The sequence below is a fragment of the Mesoplodon mirus genome, assembly GCF_964341445.2.
Source record: "Mesoplodon mirus genome assembly, chromosome: 18".
NCBI lineage: Eukaryota > Metazoa > Chordata > Mammalia > Artiodactyla > Ziphiidae > Mesoplodon > Mesoplodon mirus.
The window spans coordinates 53,667,034-53,684,425 of record NC_138994.1 but is presented as its reverse complement, the minus strand read 5'-3'; the positions used below and the strand labels follow the sequence as shown (position 1 = coordinate 53,684,425).

At 41.5% G+C, this 17,392-nt stretch overlaps 1 protein-coding gene across 3 annotated transcripts in view; it reads right to left on the bottom strand.

Annotated features, from left to right (window-relative positions):
- The window catches only part of FAM222B (family with sequence similarity 222 member B), a 66,426-nt gene that overhangs the window by 27,881 nt on the left and 21,153 nt on the right, over window positions 1-17,392 (bottom strand). The window contains exon 1 of one of the 3 annotated variants that reach the window (XM_082603366.1): window positions 11,513-11,715. The exons of the other annotated variants lie outside the window; for them this stretch is intronic. The gene's annotated coding sequence lies outside the window, so the exon portion shown is untranslated. Of the gene's footprint in view, window positions 1-11,512; window positions 11,716-17,392 lie in introns of those variants that run through there. 3 annotated transcript variants of the gene reach the window in all.

Below are 17,392 nucleotides of genomic sequence, written 5' to 3'. Positions count from 1 at the left end.
TCTTCAAAAGAAGGACAATATGTTTTAATTCTGAAATGGATTTTTACAATGCTTTGACCTCTTATCTAAAAGAAGTCTGGGAAAAAAAAGTAACTGCAGTGGAGTGAGGGAGTGAAACTGTCACTCTGGTTATTAAAATCCATCAAGTTCATACTTCAGCCTTAGGATAACTGCAGCCAAAAAACTGACTCGCAAGTAATTATCACCACTGTCTGCAATGAAAGTTAATTGGACACAACTGAACTAACGCCCTAGTCATCGGGAAGTGCAACTGGAGAAGAGCCCACTTCTCCTGCTCCTTCAATCTGCAAACAAAACTGCTAATGATAATCTGTGGACAAACAAGAAATTGCTCTCATGGCTTCCCCACTGCAAATCACTCAGCAATTCCAGCTAATGCCCAGGCATGTTGGGCCAAGAGAAAAATCATTAACCAACACTTCCTTGGATAAAGATGAATTTTAACAATAACCAGGCCCATTAAGGCTGAGAGTTGCTGAGAACTGTTAACTTTCCCCGGACACCCTAAGTAAAGCAATGTGGCCTGATCTCCACACCTTAGTACTATACACGAGACGTGCCCTGTACCACTAGCATGTGGTAGTAAGAAGAGACATTATGCAAGGCTGGGAGCTACTGTTACACAAATAATTTATCTTCTGGTAAGAGAATCCTGGGTAATCTCATTTTTAGACAGGCAAATGGCATTGCAGATCTGCTTCAATAGCAAAGATTAAATCGCTTCTGAATTGACTTTGGAGTTGATAGATTCCTGCTGCCTGACTCATCTGCCTTCAATTCTGGACAAGAACTGTGCCCTTTCCCCTGGAATTAGTATCAGACTCTCTGCTCTTCAATTCTGTCTACAGCCCAAGAGACTGAGACTCCTAAGGGTATTATGGCATCTTAGGTAGCCACTCTTACAAAAGGGGAAAATTGTGGTCTTTATATCTACAGTGACCTGTAAAGTGGGCAGGAGGCAGTCACCTCCTGAGGTGACAGCAGGTAAAAGAGAAAAACAGTACCAAGTGCTACCTCTGCTTATGTTTTCTTAGGTGGTCTGGGCTCTATCCCAGCAAGGAGGTGGCTAGAGAAATTACTAATGCAATCAGAACCAGCCCCAAGGAAGCAGCTGGACCAACTGTCCATTTGGTATACTTTTCAAAAAAGTTATTTTGGAAGGTTGCAGTTTACTTCCTCTAGTCATCAAAATACAACATTTTCTGATATGAAATATGGAAAAGCCTAAGACGATCTCATCCAGTACGTAAAAAAGAGAAGGATCTAGAAACTGTAATACGGATAGTAAAGTGAAACCGGAGTTTAACCTGAAACAGAGGACGCTTAGTAGGAACGTCATTCATTCATTCGTTCACCGGGCACCTGTGACACACTAGGCACTATGGCAGTAGTAGTCCTATGTATTAGGGACACAGATGTGGCAGACAAAATCGTGATGGGGTATGTGATTAATGTGATCATTGCATAATATATACCAATATCAAATCCTTGTGTTGTACACATGAAGCTAATCATATTGTTTACCAATTAAACCTCAGGTGCTTCAGTGGCTAAGACTCCACGCTCCCGATGCAGGGGGCCCAGGTCTGATCCTTGGTCAGGGAACTAGATGCCACGTGCTGCAACTAAGAGTTCACATGCCGCAACTGAAGATCCTGCATGCCGCAACGAAGACACAACAGCACAGCCAAATAAACAATAAATATTCTTAAAATAATAAGTAAATAAATAAACCTCAGGAAAGGGAGGACGGAAGGAAGGAAGGAAAACAGACTTGTCTGAAAACCCAAAGAATGAAAAAATACTTCCAGAAAACAATGAGAAAGATGGGAGAAAACAATATGGGTCATTGAAGGCTGAGCAAGAATTTACCAGACTGAGACAGGTAGGCCACTCCACACAGAGAAAACTAGCATAACGAAAGGCATGTAGTTGTAAAACTAACTGGCTTGTTTGGGGAACCACAAGTGGTCTGGGATGGAGAGGAGAGTGTCGGGTGTATGGGCTAAACCTGGAGATGAGCCTGATGTGTTAAATTATGAAGAGCCTTATATTTTATACTAGAGGGACAGAAGAGCAGATTAAAAATAAATCAGGGGGCTTCCCTGGTGGCGCAGTGGTTGACAATCTGCCTGCTAATGCAGGGGACACGGGTTTGAGCCCTGGTCTGGGAAGATCCCACATGCTGCAAAGCAACTAGGCCCGCAAGCCACAACTACTGAGCCTGCGCAGTCTGGAGCCTGTGCTCCGCAACGAGAGGCCGCGACAGTGAGAGGCCCGCGCACCGCGAAGAAGAGTGGACCCCGTTTGCCGCAACTAGAGAAAGCCCTGGCACAGAAATGAAGACCCAACACAGCCAAAAATAAATAAATAAATAAATTTATTTTTAAAAAAAAAAAGTAAAATAAAATAATTAAAAAAAATTTTTTAGGGCTCCCCTGGTGGCACAGTGGCTGGGAGTCCGCCTGCCAGTGCAGGGGACACGGGTTCATGCCCCGGTCCGGGAAGATCCCACATGCCACGGAGCGGCTGGGCCCGTGAGCCATGGCCGCTGAGCCTGCGCGTCCGGAGCCTGTGCTCCACGGCGGTAGAGGCCACAGCAGTGACAGGCCCGCGTACCGCAAAAAAAAAAAAAAAAATTAAATAAATAAATAAATAAATAAATAAATAAATAAATAAATAAATAAATCGGCAGGGGCTTCCCTGGTGGCGCAGTGGTTGAGAATCCGCCTGCCAATGCAGGGGACACGGGTTCGAGCCCTGCTCCGGGAAGATCCCACATGCTGTGGAGCAACTAAGCCCATGCACCACAACTACTGAAGCCCGCACGCCTAGAGCCTGTGCTCTGCAACAAGAGAAGACACCATAATGAGAAGCCCGCACACAGCAACGAAGACCCAACACAGCCCAAAAAAATAAAAAATAAAAATAAATAAATAAATAAATCAGCAGAAAAGTAGCCCTGACATCTTATAGACTAATTGTGATGATTACATGAGATTATATTTATAAAGTGCTTAGTACAGTGCCTATGCTCAATGATGGTAGTTATAACTATTATTAGCTAATGTCAGACTTTATCCTGAAGCCATGGGGAGATAGGAACAGGTTTTAAGGACAGTAACATGATCAGATGTCTATTTTAAATAAACCTGTTGGAAGTGTGAAAGACAAATGGGAGATGGCAGAAGTCATTTAAGTGGCTATAGTGATTTCGAGGTGAGAGATGATGAAGATCTCAAATAAAGGTGTCATAAGAGGGCTGTCATACAAAGGAGGGAGCAGCTTTATCTCTGAGTTCCAGAGATCAAAAATAGGTTAATAAAGTCTGAAGAAAGGCAATTTTTAGTGAACATAAACAATAATTTGAGCTTATTCAACAGTGGCACAGCACTAGAAACACTAAAGCAAAAGCAATGACCCCTTCATTAAGAATGACGGAAAAGAGTTTATTTTCAGTAGCTAAGAATTTGGACTAGGCGACCACTAAACCCAATTTCCAGATTCCAAGATTCTAAATCACTTACAGAGGTGGTTTTGTAAAATCATTAACAATTGCTTACATTTGTAGAGAGGTTTACAACTTTCAAAGTGCTTTCACATTGATTCTCTAACTTAATTTTCTCAAATGCCCTGAGATAGTCTGGGCAGGTATCATTAGTGCCATTTTCACAGATAAAGAAATTAGGAAAAGCTAGTAAGTGCCTGGACTTCAACCAGATTTTCAGACTCCTGGCTCTGTGCTCTTTCCATTCTCACCATTGCCGCCAACGTGGTGCCGGTGCTGAAAATCCATTCTGAGAAACCATCCCTCTTTGGTCACCTGTTCCAGTGTTTATTCTCAAAATCAGTAAATTCTTCTGCATGTCTTATTTTCGTTGTTCAGAAGTTTCAGCCTATTCCTTTGCCCTCGTGTAGGTGAATAAGAGCTAGTCATCTATCTTTATACAATGTTCCTTCATATTTACATATTATAAAATGTCTGTCATGGACTTTCCTGGTGGCGCAGTGGTTAAGAATCCACCTGCCAATGCAGGGGACATGAGTTCGAGCCCTGGTCCGGGAAGATCCCACATGCCGCGGAGCAACTAAGCCCGTGGGCCACAACGACTGAGCCTGCACTCTAGAGCCCACGAGCCACAACTACTGAGCCCAAGTGCCAAAACTACTGAAGCCCGCGCGCCTAGAGCCCGTGCTCTGCAACGAGAAGGCACCCAATGAGAAGCCCGCGCACCGCAATGAAGACTAGCCTCCGCTTGCCACAACTAGAGAAAAGCCCGCGCACAGCCACAAAGACCCAATGCAGCCAAAAATATAAATAAATTAATTAAAAATAATAAAATAAAATAAAATGTCTGTCATTTCTCTAATCTAGGATAATTAATCCCAATTACTTGAGTTTTTTCACATAAATATTATTTCCCTTAAAGTAGTTAAGTAATCTGATCCTTAATTTAGTACTAGCTCCAGGAAGATAATATTCCCTTCCCATCACTCCAATTCTAATCCCCAGATATCTATTCTATTAAAGAGTACTTCCTCCAATTAATTAATACCAATATTTATTGAGTACCTACTATGTAGCAAGGCATTGCTCCAGGAGCTAGGGACTCAGCAATGAACAAAACAGACAAAAACTCCTGTCTTCATGGTGTTTCCATTTGTACACGAGGTAGAGTGCGAGGGCCAGATAAACTTAATGAATAGGTAAGTGACATAGACTATTAGAAGGTGATAAATGCTATGAAAAAAACAAATGAAGCAGTATAAGGAGATGAGGAGGACTGGATGGGGCAGCAACCTTAAACAGCATAGTCAGAGTGCGGTCCTCACTGAGAAACTGTTCTTTCTCCATGCTTTATCTGCTAGTTTCAGTGCACGGCATCAGTATAGCTTTTAATTACATAAGAGGTCTGTTTTTAGCAATTAAACTATAACTAAAATAGTTTCCCCCCCCTCTCATTTCAAGTTTAACTCTTAGGTACTTGCACATTTAATAAAAAGCAATTGATCAACTTGTTTTGAAGAGGAAACTTTTGTTTCTGTAATGCTGAAATACTCTTCCAGAAATAATGCAAAACGTAATGCAAGCCCACCAGCGCACACACAAAGACTGCTGCTGGATGCAGCTCCGACTTCAATAAAGACGAGCATTTCTCTAGGTGTGGGGAGCTGAAAGATGAGCAGCTGTGGACAGATAGGGGGATGGAGGGAGCTGGTAGAAACAGAATTTTAGAGAGCTACAGAATTGGCATGCAGACTGAAGTGGCTTCAGCCTCTCACTTCTAGGTGCACTAAGGAACAATCTCTCCAGAACATACTATGAATGATAAGAACGACACTTTTCAGTTGGGACGTTTGTTCAGCTTGGAAAAGAGGCAAAAATTAAAATATAGCTTGCTGAAAAAGCAGCTTGTTCCAACTTAATTTTGCCACAGGATATGGAAATAGGCAAAGCACTTTTCTTAAGAGGGAAAGGTTCCTTTCATCTCTCTGGAGAAATGTTCTAACACAGTATCACACTCCAATCCTACCATACCTCACAGGGACTGAATGAAGCCTAAGTACTAAAATCCTCAGTAAAGCACTTTATTTATTTATTTTTTGCAGTACGCGGGCCTCTCACTGTTGTGGCCTCTCCTGTTGCGGAGCACAGGCCCCGACGCGCAGGCTCAGCGACCATGGCTCACGGGCCTAGCCACTCCGCGGCATGTGGGATCTTCCCGGACCGGGACCCGTGTCCCCTGCATCAGCAGGCGGACTCTCAACCACTGCCCACCAGGAAAGCCCCTAAGTAAACCACTTTAGTGAATTCACAATAACACCTGGCACGACAGGTCAGAACCAAGATATGGATTCTTCATTAATCCACTGGTCCCACTTTCTGTTGAATGAAAGAGGTTCTGGGAGAATAAGATAAGCAAAAGCCAAACCAGTACCTTCACAGCTACAAAATTAATGTCTTCATAATAGTAAAACCACTTCCAGCTGAATAGCTGGGTGATTCAGAAGGCCCATTCAGGAACCCAGGAAATGTGACTTTTCCATTGATATACTGTGACCTGGGATGAGCTGCCTTTAACTTCTCATAGTCTTGATACCCTTTTCCTTTTAAAATAGATTAAGTGCTATCCTTTACATAGTAAGTGATAAATGAAATGCCAATGGCAGAAGTACTTTAGCTTTTTTGGAAGGAAAGAAAAAAATTAAGTTGGAGTAATAATGCTTATGATTCTCCTCTGAAGCAACAGGGATGCTGTGTAAATCACTTCAATTTTGCAAGTGGCATAAAATCTGATTTTCACTCAGATCAGCAACTGATCCTCAAAACCACTTTGCTGAGTGCCAAGAATTAGCGAGTGGTTATGAAACAGTGCCTTTAAAATCTGCTGTAATATTCAGTAGATCTTCCACTAAAGAGAGATAACATTTTCCCACCAAACAGCACTTAAAGAAATACTCAGTTTTGAATTTGTAATTTATAGTACTTCTTTGATCACAATCTAATGTGTAAATGGATTTCATTTCGGCCAACAGCTCCCATCATTAGAGTACACAGAGCCCAGTGTTAGAAAAGGGGTTTACTTTGGTATTAGTTCTTCTTTGGCTTGGCTATCTACAGCTTGCCCACATATGAGGAATGATTTACATATCTGTGGGGCAAGAAGACACCAACAAAGAAAACATGCCAGTGTCAAGATTTATGATTTACCTGGAAAATCTCAGTTTTCCATAGAACCTCAGTATAATTAGGTCCTATAAGAAGGGTCAAGTCTTAAAATAGTAAATAAAACAAACTGTCTCAAGGATACAAAACTGAGCTGAACTTTTCTAGGTTCTGTTTTGAGCTATACACTACCTTTGATGATTAAGAAACTGAGTGTAGGGCTTCCCTGGTGGCGCAGTGGTTGAGAGTCCGCCTGCCGATGCAGGGGATGCGGGTTCGTGCCCCGGTCCGGGAAGATCCCACATGCCGCGGAGTGGCTGGGCCCGTGAGTCACGGCCACGGAGCCTGTGCTCCACAACGGGAGAGGCCCATGTACCGCAAAAAAAAAAAAAAAAAAAGAAACTGAGTGTAAACCAAGCTGGTAGCAATCTCACCTACTTGTCTCTTGAATGACCAGACAAAGAAACAAAATTTTAATCAGTTTGTTCAGTTGGAAAATCGCAGTTAAAAAGCAGAGGAAGTTAAAGCTATTGCTTAAAAATGTGGCCTAGGAATATCTTTGGATTTTACTTGTCTATACTTTGACTGTTTGCCCTTCTGCATGAATAATCAAGAACTGACTGTATTCTCTGATCAGGAAGGAACCCTTAACTAGAGTTCTGCCTGTACGTTGGTAAAGATGCCTCCTGCCCTTTTCAGCTAGGCTTAAATGCAACAAACTCAGTCTATGACTAAATTTGATCTAATCAGCCACACCCCCACCCCCGCCCTGGATCTATGGGCACCAAATTTAATAAAACTTCAATTTGGCCTTTCCTTTACATCTCTTTTATTCCTCCAACACCTCATCTTGAACCTTTCTCCTTCTCTTGACTGATAATGGCATCTTGGTCTTTGGATTCTCTTCACAACTAGAGAAATAAAAACACCCTTCTCAGGGTAGAGATAGGAAAATTTCAATCATTTCAAATAGGGACCCTGAAAGGAGTTCTTGGAGAAAAGAATTAAATGTATTAGAAATTCAGAGAAGGGAAGAATTCAGAGACCTTGGCTCTGGGTCTGGCTTCACTACCAAATCACTTTCTAAGTTATTTAGACATTCTTGAGGCATTAGTTTTCCCTACCTCAGAGAAATGCTGAGACCACTAAGAGAGTGCTTATTTAATTCACTGGATGAAAACTAATCCAAAAGTAAAAATATTTATGTTAATACTGGAAATGATTCTTGGGCTGAAGGAATTCTTGTCTTAACCTTTTGTGAGTTGTTATATATTATACCCTACAACCCAACATTTAATTTCAAGGTACAATATAATATGTACTCAAGGTACCAAATAATTCCTTTAAGCCAGGCTCAGGTCCTCTCTTCTATTACTCTATGTATTTACAGATGATGAAATCTCTAATTAGGCAAAATTCTAAGATGTGACCAAACAAAAGGACTGTCCAGTATTCATAAAATGCTAATACAGAAAACAAAGTTGGGGGAGGGAGCAAAGGCTTGGATTCTAAAAAACAGATGAGTTATTTGGGTGTTTGGCTTTAAAAAAAAAAAAGATGGATTAAAAGTTTATATCTAAAAGGCAACTCTATTTTGAATGGCTCTAACAATCCCATAATAAGTGCAGTATCAAACAAGTCAGGGTAATTAATTCAGTGGACTCTTCCCCTTTCACTGCCAGATTGCACAGCTCTGAGGATAATCTCCTTCATTCTCCCAGGGCTCAGTTGGAAGATTCATTATTTATGCCCTCAATTGTTTACTCTGTCCTATTTTTCCATCCATCCAGGCCCAAGTGCAGTGTTATCACTGGCCTGTTTCCAAAATGAATGTATTAGTTCACTGCCTTACTAGTTACAAACTCAAAGATAATCGAATAGTGGTATCTTAACATTGGAGAGCAACTTCATCCCACCACTTGATCCAGGAGAGAAGTTAATGATAATGCTGACCCAGGTTACCAGCAGCTAAGTTATTTTAGATGGATGAAATGAAACACACAAGTTATTCTAGTCTTGTTTTTTGTTGTTGTTGTTGTTTTTTTGAACCACTGAGCAACATATATGCACATCCAACAGGATTCTTAAAGGGCAGTATCATTAGAAAGACAGCTCTGGCCCTCACCAAGAGCAGACCTGTAAACTATTGAGGATTAAACTGATTGAGATGCACTTTGCCTAGCAACCATTCATTAGGAAGAGTTCAGTAACTCACCAGCAATCAATTCCATGTCCTTATCTAAGCCATAAACAGATAACAGACTCCACCAAGTCCTCTACCCTCTGGATTCAGACAGCAAACAACTTCCTCAAAAGATTCAGCTTCCAAGAGTCAACCTTTGGGGGAGGGGGTTGTGCTTAAACACACAAAATATTGTCTCAGACACCTGCCTGACAGAGCTGAATAGCTAAAGACTCCCACCAGCCCCATCTCCATATGAATGCATTCATTGTCTCCCAGGTCTTTTTGCCTCTCACCTTGAGCAAGCTTTTCCCAATTCCAAACCTGACAACACTCAAGCTGATTATCATGAGAATCAAACAACACCAAGGGTCCAATCTTTTCCTTCACCTTCTCAAGGGGACCATTTTATACTTCTGATGCGAATGGGGGATTGGGCTTGAGTCTCCCTTTAGAGAGAACATAGGGCCCTTTTTCTTAACACATTCTAAGCTGTGACTCACAGAAATAAGCAGGATGGATAAAAAGAGACTGCTAAAGGAAAATCAGTGGACTGAACCTCAGCTGCACCATGTCCCCTCAACCTAAGAGATTATGGAAAGTCATGGCTTCATATAATTGTTTCCTTGCAGAGGACCAAATCTGAATTTCCATCCCCCTTAAATGATAATTGGAGATCAGTATAGATACACACCTATGATTAGTCCTATACGTAGCCTTTTGTCTCCTGGGGAAAATTCTTTGGGGAAATCACTGCAACCGCGCAAAATATAGATTACACAAATCTGTCAAGAAAATAGAAATATAAAAACATTAAGTGAGCAAAGTGTAATGTAACTTTATAAAGCTGTATTAACTGCTCACTCATGAGTAGACAAAGAAAAAAACACCTAGATATCAAATAGGAGGACAACTTGTTTTTTGGTAGAAGCAAGTTGAAGTGGTATATGCTTTAACATGGCCTCCAAGTGGATTTTTTCATTCCCTCAGCTTACTATATAGTTCAGACATCAAAGTACACTTCGTTTTATACACTAGCTAGCCGTCAAAGCTTCAAAGTGATTTTTAACAGTTCATTCTCAATAACAAGTTGGGTAAGACAACGTCTGGGGGATTCTCTTTGCTTTTCAATTTAAACATGATTCATGGAGTCTTAAGGGATAAATGGGTAATAAACTAAAAACCCAAAATCTAACAAAGGTTTACTGTGAATCTACTTTTTTTTGCACAACTCTATGTTAAGGCTACTTGCGATTAAAAAAAAAAAAGTATATTAAGTTCCTGATCCCTAGTAAGTTTCCACAACTGAGATGGTTTCCTACCCCCATCACCCCTAGTCTTTATAATACTTGCTTTTACCCCAAACTGCTCCTTACTGATTAGAGATAAAATAAATCAATGCAAAGAAAAAATATTAATCTAACTTAAATGGTAAAACAGCTCCAGCATACCAATTCTATCTTCAAAACTGAACTCCAGTTAGAACAATTTCTGGAAACTGAATCTGGATTACAAGACTGAACTCTCAATCATTTCAATTAATACTTACCAAAGTGCTGCCAAAAAAATTGATATTCCTCACTTTTGGCATTCTAGCTCTTTGCTAATCAACATTAAGATAAATCTGGTCCAAACAAGTTTACCATGAACACGGCCACTCAACACACACACACACACACACACACACACCCTCCTTTGTTTCTATCATAAATTTTGGGTTTTCTATCTTCAATTGATAACTTTCCTCTCAATTAAAAACCTATAAAGAGGTTCCTGATTTTGGCTGAAGATGAGCTCTGTCCTTCAGAAAGAAGGGATCCATACATTGTAGAAGCAAAGGAACTCAAGACATACATATAAATTGTAATGATACAGCCACACGAATTCATGGGGGTGGCGCTTTAAAAAATAAATGAATTAAACAAAATTCATCTGGATTTGTTTAAAGCTTGGTTTTTGATGACAGAAACTAATCCCTCTGAGAGCCTATGAATGAGAAATATACAGATGGAGAAAAAGATAAGACTTTTAAGTTTCAGTAACAGCAAGGTAAGTTTGCTTGCTCTAGCTAGGTTTCTCCAACAGGGCTGAGGGCTACACAAAGCCGGTAACACTGTACTCGGGGAGAGACTTTAGCAGAGTTAATCGCTAACAACTATCAGGATTTCCTTTGACCACCATCTGACGGGGGCTGATCCCTCTTTCCACTAGCACCTCCTTCCTTTTCAGATTGTTTTTGCTGATTAAGGCAGTCCCAAGTAGGAAAATGGTGAAGACAGTCTTAATGGACACGGATGCAGAACAGTTCCAAAAACCCACTCCTATCCTAACCTGCTTTTTTTTTTTTTTTTTTTTTTGGTTTACTGCATCAGATGCCACACAAGAAAGGGCTCCTCTTTTTATCCTCTGTTCATTTTACTACGCGACCGACATCGACACCTCAGTAAAAAGAGATGAGGGTCCTGAATCTCCTTACCCTGCTGCACGGGTGAGATGAAGGGAGGGAAAGAAGAATGAAGGGTAGAATTAGAAAATCAAAATAAACTGATTAGATGGGGAGCTCTTACTTTCCATTCCATTTCCCCTTTTCTCACAAGGTTAAGTCAGCTGAAGTCGGGGTTGGTTAGAAAAAGCACACACACCTTGAGCCCTGGAAGGGAGGGAGGTGAGGTTCGCTCCGCAGCGCTCGCTGGGGCTCCGGGCTCCGCCCCGCCTGCCTGGGGCAGCTCAGCCCTCCTCGCCCGAGCCCCGGGAGGATGGAAGAGAAGGGGTTTCTATCTGTCTTGGCAGGGGGAGGGGGAGGCGGCTGCTCCGGGTGCCAGGCTCTCTGAGCGCAGCACTCCACGGCGCGCCGACACCCCCTCCCCCAGCCGGCTACCGCTCACTGGCTCCCCCTTCGCCGCCGGAAGCCAGCCCCGCCCCCTCAACTCCATCCCGGCCCTTCTCGAGCCCCCTTCAGTCCGCACAGCCAATGGCGAGCCAGGGAGCCAGCGGAGCGACGCACCAAACAGCCAACTGGGGAGGCCCACTGGGAGGTCAGCCGCCCGGGATAGGCCAGCTACCCGCGGCCCCGGCCCTGGCACGGCTCCTCTTTGTTAGAGCTGCCCCCATCTCTCCAGGCCCCCACCCCGAAGCCTGCAGCCCGGCATCCCGGATGGGCCAGGTGATGCGGCGCCCCTTCTCCTGCTCCCCCGCCTACGCCCTGCCTGGATACTAGGAGTGACCCCCATCCAGGCAGTACCTCCCAGAGTGCATCAGACTTCCACAGCAATAGCCATCCGGAGACACCTGAGAGTAGAAAGATGCTCCCCAGGCCTCTCTGCCTCGCCCTTCTTTTCTCAGACTAATCAACTGCACTCTCTCATAACAGTGCATAGATTTAGGTTTGCATATTAGATCAGCTGCACACATCAATCCACCCTGTCTGAAACTCCTGCTTCCCGTGACGCAGAAATTAAGGGGGGAGGGGGGCGCATACTGGGAAGAGATTTATCTGGAAGTTGGTGCGCTGGGAGAAGGAATACATCAAATCATCTGCAACAAACAAAACACCAAAGACACACACACAGTTGGATCCAACCCAGCTCAGATACAAGCTATCTACATCCAATTAAACCCAAGCTAACCACTCCCTTAGCAGGTTTCAGTACAATTAGGAAACAAACATCTAAGTCTTGTTCAAGCCATACACCTAATATTAGAAAACACTCTCAGGAACTGCCAGGCCTCCGCGTAACTGGCAGGTTGCATCAACACTTCAATCACTAACGTCAATGTTAAGGGCCTAACACTGCTGGGATGCAATATGCTAAAGACTGTCGAATATTTTCTTAGGTATAGTGGTGAAGCAGTAGTAGGGGTTCATTTAAGAAAAACAAAGTGGGGATGGGGAAGGCAAGTTATTACCTACACTGTCATTTTTGTCCACAAAGTTCTTGCAACTAATGTTAAGTGTCTACCTCACACTACAATCCCGCTTAGTTCCCAAGTGCTACTACAATTTTTAAAAAACAACAACAAAACACTTTAAAATTAAGTAGCCTTTTCTTATGTGGAGCCCAAAGCATTTCATATATATATATATATAACCTCAGTGTTCTGGGAAGATGGAAAAGGAATTGTGTGACATGCCCATTTAAAAGCCAGCTCTTTTTTCTAACCCAAATTAAAAGGCTTGGGCTTAAATAGATTTATGGAGGAACTTCATTGCTGTCTCACAGACTAGGTTCCAGATAAAAAGAACCAAACGTGAAAATTTTATTTTAAATACTGCCCACAAAAGTCTCTCAGATTAGCTAACGAGTCCATTCCCTTTCCAAATACATCTGACCTAAACAAAAATCCTCAAAAGCACAAAAGCAGTTACAACTCTCCATATCATTTAGCAATTCTCTGGCATTTTCCATAGTAAAATAACTAAACAGTACTTCAAGAAACTATTTTAAATAGCGGACCTAAAAGCTACTCTTTTTTTTTTTTTTGCGGTACGTGAGCCTCTCACTGTTGTGGCCTCTCCCATTGCGGGGCACAGGCTCCCGACGCGCAGGCTCAGCGGCCATGGCTCACGGGCCTAGGTGCTCCGCGGCATGTGGGATCTTCCCGGACCGGGGCACGAACCCGCGTCCCCTGCATCGGCAGGCGGACTCTCAAGCACTGCGCCACCAGTGAAGCCCTAAAAGCTACTCTTGATGACTAAGGTAAACAGCTGCGTCAGTACTTTCCTTCAAATTCTAGCCTTCTTGAAAAAGGCAATTTTTCTCTCTTTAAGGATTAAATAGAAACTAAGATTTAGGGAATTCCCTGGCGGTCCAGTGGTTAGGACTCCACGCTCTCTCATTGCCAAGGGCCTGGGTTCAATCCCTGGTCAGAGAACTAAAATCCCACAAGCCGCACTGCGTGGCCAAAAAAAAATTCTTCCAATATCACTCATAAGCCCATTAATTTGCCAAGACATCAAAAACAAACAAATAAACATGCCAGTCTCACCATTATCACAAATGTTCTTGACAATTAGATAATTCAGACAAAACTTCTAATATCCTCTTCTAAAATATAAATGAGGAACTGAGGGTATTTTGAATACCTAAAATAAAATTAAAAAATCAAATTTATCTTCATCTACACAGTCCAAGAAAACAGAGAGGAATTACAACTGTTTAACACAAGATCACAGGGGAAGCCCAAAACACTTCCTCCTAAAGAGGAACTCAAGTCCAATTTCTTTTCATGCCCCCCAAATGTACTCTATCTTATTACCACTACCCTAACAGAGACCCTTACTACGTCTGTGGGGGAAACTATAACTTCTTTCTACCTCCCTAATTCCACGTAGCACTGCTTTCACATCCATTTGCTCTTCTCCTTAAGAACTACAGAAACAGTTCAATTTATTGCACATTTACTAGGTGCAAGCCCCTGTGTCAAGGGGGAAAAAATATATATATATATATACACACACACGTAAAATAAATAACAAGGACTTACTGTATATCACAGAGAACTATATTCAATATATTGTATTAAGTTATAATGGAAAAGAATCTGAAAAAATATACATATAAATGAATCACTTTTCTGTACACCTGAAAAATATTGCAAGTCAACTATACTTCAGTTTTAAAAAATATACATAATAAATAATTATGATTTTATCATCATGGTAAACCTATGAAATAGATATTTCCCCCATTTTTACAGACAAAGAAACTGAGGTCCAGAGAGGCTGAACAATCTGCTCTAGGTTACAAAGGTGATAAATGGAAAAGCCAATTTTAGAAGTTGAGTATTCCTGGCTCCAAGTCTAATACTCCTATCCACTAAGCTCTACTGTGGCCCTCTGGTGCCTATGCCATCCAACCAAGCTTCCACTCTATGGCTATTGTATGTTCCACAATCTGGTACTATCCTATGTTATCAAACTTACGCTCCACCTTTCCTCAGCAGTTTACCCCCGTAGCAGACAGACCGATCTGCTTGCTCACTGTCTGTGTATCTTCCATTTCTACTTTCTTGCCATGACTTGTACTGTTATAACCATTCCATTTAAATCCTACCCATTCTTCAAGGCTCAGCTCAAATTCCACCTCCCTTGTGGAGCCTTCTTTAATGTCGTCAGCAATGATTCCTTTTCTGAGTCACTACTACACAATTTAGTACCTAACTGTTCTGTTGTCTAATATGTGATTTGTCTTCCTAATTTAGACTGTAAGTCAAAGCTTATATTACACTTGTCTTTGTATCTTCTCCTTTCCCAATTTTACACAGTAAGTCATACATACTAAAGTTCTCTATAAATATTTAGACCAGTAAACACTACAGCAAAAGAATGGTCCAAATCACGAAATGACCCAAGTTCTCATAACAGCCACCAAAGTTGAAATCATTAATAACTTCATTCATTTTCAAGACAGAACATACAGCCAAATTTTAAGTCTTCCAGTACTGACCAAGGACTTATCCACTCTGTACTTCAACAATATCATGGACAAATTGCCAGGAGGGGATTCAAGAGGGCCGGTAATGTTTCTTGATCTGAGAACTAGTTATGTAAGTATGTTCAATTTGTGAAAATTCACTGAGCTGTACACTTAACGTGCACTTTCCTATACATATATTTTATCTCAATAAAAAGTTTTAAAACATCAAGTTTCAGATTGTATTATAAGATAAACACACCTATTTTTAAAGCACATATGAATATTATATATATGTCTGTAGGTCCAAGAAAATATCTGGAAGTATATACACCAATCTGTCAACAGTAGTAACCACTGAGAGGAGGAAAAGAGTGGTACGGAGGAATGAAGGAGAAAAAATTTTTATATTTGTTTTACTCAATCTTTTAAAAGATAAAAAACATGCATTAATTTTGTAATTTTAATAGATTAGCTGAGTAGCAGAATTACAGATGATTATTTTTGTAATTTTTATTTTATTTTATTTTTTTTATTTTTTTATTTTTTTGCGGTATGCGGGCCTCTCACTGTTGTGGCCTCTCCCGTTGCGGAGCACAGGCTCCGGATGCGCAGGCTCAGCGGCCATGGCTCACGGGCCCAGCCGCTCCGCGGCATATGGGATCCTCCCGGACCGGGGCACGAACCCGTATCCCCTGCATCGGCAGGCGGACTCTCAACCACTGCGCCACCAGGGAAGCCCTGTAATTTTTAAACTTTGTGTTGAACATGCCTTACATTCACAATCAAAAAAAAAAATATTAAAACACAAAACAAACATACCATCTCTCAGAAACAGAAGGAAAAGATCAATGGGTTGGATTGAAAACTAGTTTAGGTAACATCCATCTATCTAGTCTGATCACTGTTTGCACTTCAATATTTCTTGAGTACTCTATTCTGCAAATTTCCCAAATGACATTTTTAACAAGCAAAAAAACCCAAAAAAGGTGCCTTTGATGCTTAATTTACTCAAATCAAAATAAATATACAGTTTTCAGCAGAACCAGATAACAAAAATAAAACAATAACAATGATCTATTCTGAACCTAAGCTAAACACTATTAAAAAGGCATTTTCCAAATCAAAACTACGAGGTACCACCTCACACCAGTCAGAATGGTCATCATTAAAAAGTCTACAAATAGGGCTTCCCTGGTGGCGCAGTGGTTGAGAGTCTGCCTGCCGATGCAGGGGACACAGGTTCATGCCCCGGTCCGGGAAGATCCCACATGCCGCAGAGCAGCTGGGCCCGTGAGCCATGGCCGCTGAGCCTGCGCGTCTGGAGCCTGTGCTCCGCAACGGGAGAGGCCACAACAGTGAGAGGCCCGCATACCGCAAAAAGAAAAAAAAAAAAGTCTACAAATAACAAATGCTGGAGAGGGTGTGGAGAAAAGGGAACCCTCCTACACTGTTGGTGGGAATGTAAATTGGTGCAGCCACTATTGAAAACAGTATGGAGGTTCCTCAGAAAACTAAAAATAGAATTGCCATATGATCCAGAAATCCCACTCCTGCACACATATCCAGACAATAATTTGAAAACATACCTGCACCCCACCCCCCATGTTCATAGCAGCACTATTTGCAATAGCGAAGACATGGAAGCAACCTAAATGTCCATCAACAGATGAATGGATAAAGAAGATGTGGTATATATAAACAATGGAATGCTACTCAGCCAGAAAAAAATGAAATAATGCCATTTGCAGCAATGAAGATGGACCTAGAGATTATCATACTAAGTGAAATAAATCAGAAACAGGGGGAGGATGAATTCAGAGACTGGGATTGACATATACTGATACTATGTATAAAATAGATAACTAATGAGAACCTACTTTATAGCACAGGGAACTCTACTCAATGCTCTGTGGTGACCTAAACGGGAAGGAAATCCAAAAAAGAGGGGATATACATATAACTGATTCACTTTGCTCTACAGCAGAAACTAACAAAACATTGTAAAGCAACTGTACTCCAATAAAAATTAAAAAAACAAAAGCGACAAATACCACATGATGTGACTTATATGTGGAATCTAAAATATGCACAAATGAACTTATTTAC